The sequence below is a fragment of the Nicotiana tomentosiformis genome, chromosome 12 (assembly GCF_000390325.3).
Source record: "Nicotiana tomentosiformis chromosome 12, ASM39032v3, whole genome shotgun sequence".
Lineage (NCBI taxonomy): Eukaryota > Viridiplantae > Streptophyta > Magnoliopsida > Solanales > Solanaceae > Nicotiana > Nicotiana tomentosiformis.
The window spans coordinates 58,408,031-58,410,602 of record NC_090823.1 but is presented as its reverse complement, the minus strand read 5'-3'; positions in this window follow the sequence as shown (position 1 = coordinate 58,410,602).

The window sequence follows — 2,572 nt, the reverse complement described above, 5'->3', positions numbered from 1 at the left end:
AGGTATAGCCGGGGCCTTATTACCGGCATTATCATTGTACTCTTCTTTATCTATAGAGGCTCCGTAGACATAGTGTGGGTTGTATATTGGTGCTGGGGAAGTCAAACTCTTTGTGTTGTGTTTGAATTACTATTTCCACTTCAGATTATGAAAAATGTGTGTGAAATTGTGACTTTAAATGAAGCAACTAATGGTAAGAAATTGGTATTGCAGACATGATCACTTTATTTTTTGATTAACGAAGAAATATATATTCTCTTTATTCATGAATGAGTTTGGGTATAAGGAAATCTAATAGGCTTTCTCGGCCGGGTTCACTCGGTTGAGCGCCGATTGCACTTCTCGGTTTTGGGGCGTGACAGATTCTTGGGAGTCCGATTCCGACATGAGGAGTAGATATCTGTATCTTTTTATCAGTCCTGGTACATTTCTATGTCCGTTCGAGGACCAATGTTTCTTTTAGAGGTAGAAAATATAACGACCTGATAGGTCGTTTTGAGTACTAGCTCCCTTTTCTATGATTCAAGCACTTTCATAGCTTATTTGATTATTTGTGACTTGCGTGCATGGTCCGTGTCAATTTCCAGAAATGTTTAATGTGAATTTTTAAAGAAAATGAGATTTTTGACATTAAAAAGACTAGAGTTAACCATAGTCAATGTTTTTTGTAAACGACCTCATATCGGTGTTTTGACAATTTTGATAGGTTCGTATGATGATTTTGGACTTGTACGCATGTTTGGTTGGGGTCGCGGGTGACCCGAGGCCGTTTCGGTGCTTTATGTGGAAAGTTGGAAATTTGAGTTTAAACTTTGAAAATCTTGAGTTTCAATGATCGATTCTTGAATTATGATGTTATTTTGATGATTTGGGTTCACGAGCGAGTTTGTATGTTGTTATTCCACTTGTGTGGATGTTCAAATTGGAGCCCGAGGGGCTCGGGTGAGTTCCGGATAAGTTGCAGACTGATTTTGGCTTAACGGGTAATTGCTAGTGTTCTTTGCTTTTGTTGACTTTTTTAATTATGTTTTAAAGATTGATCTTTTATCATACAAGGCTATTTTCTAAAGCGTGTTTTGACTTGTTGAATAATAATTGAGTAGATTCGGGTGGTTTAGAGGTTTGTTCCAAAGAGAAAGTCGTGTTGGATTGTTGACTTTGTTCCGGAAAGAGGTACGTGTCATGGTTAACCTTGATTTGAGAGAATTAGGACTTGATTGGTCTATTTGCTACATGATTTATTTTAGGGACGACGTATATGCAAGGTGACGAGTGTATATGAGTGTCATGGGTTCAAGCATGCGTGGTATACTACTTAATTGCATGTCTTTAAATATTACCATGTCTTCATATATTTCATGTTTTCACTTGCTATGTGGTTTACTTGCTACATGTCCGTACTTGTTTAATATGCGCCTTCACTTGTTACATGTAACCTTAGCTTACAGTCCTTGGAACCAAGTTCCCACTTCTAGAACTCCCTCTCAGATCCGATTCTTATATATATACACTGTATCAATCCCAATAAGCTGTATCAACCATAAATGTACTCCCAAGATATAACCATGTGATGTCTCATATCTCATATAATCATAGCAATAACTTCTGATAACAATAGTTGTTCATTACCAAATCCAATACCGGTAATATACCTCATATCAAATAGAGCCTTGTTCCAAACCTTCTTAACACTATTAATGATGAAAGAAACTGGTAGAAACTTATAACCACTCGTCAAATCAACAAGTCATGGACTTCTGTCGCCCGACAAGAACCACTGTCAAATTCTAAGCTGACTAATGATATTATTCTCCTATGCACACCTTATACAAATCCTATTTCACCATTCCAGGCCCAATAACCTCATCTCAACCAGTACAAACAGCCCGACCGATAGGCCACACTAAATGCCACCCAAAACTGCATACGACGCAGTTTGTGTACGAAACAAGCAACAACTCAAATGTAGCCAATAATGGAAAGAGAACTAAATGAGAGAATTATCCAACAAGTCTAACAAATACAATCACAAAAACTCAATGCTATGAATCCATCCCACAAGGTAGAAACAAAACACACAGTGTATGCCCCAAAAATCATATCCAAACATAACACTGTTAGAATGTGCAATCCGAGCGAATCATCATACCACTCCACACGAAAATACTCATTGAGACAAAATCCTTATGCTTACCAAACACATGTGCATCAACAACAAGCACATACCATTCATAAATATAACTATAGGAAAACAGATAGCATAGAGCACTATGAAAAGGAAAGCACAACTATGGTGCAACAAACAAATCAACATCTTAAGAGCCATCTTGCTCCTTTGTTGCCACAAGGCCTAAACAGGGTAACCACATGTGTGTGAATAATCAAGTCGTCTCACAACCAGTCATAGCATGAGAGTGTAACACATGAAATAGATTAGGGCAGGAGTAACATCCATTCGGCCCGATAACGCACCCGTAGATAAGTTATGCTAAGTAAGCAAATCCGATCCATTATAGAATACTCATACTCATACTCATTAGGCCTACTACTAAGCCCCCAAACTGATTCATAT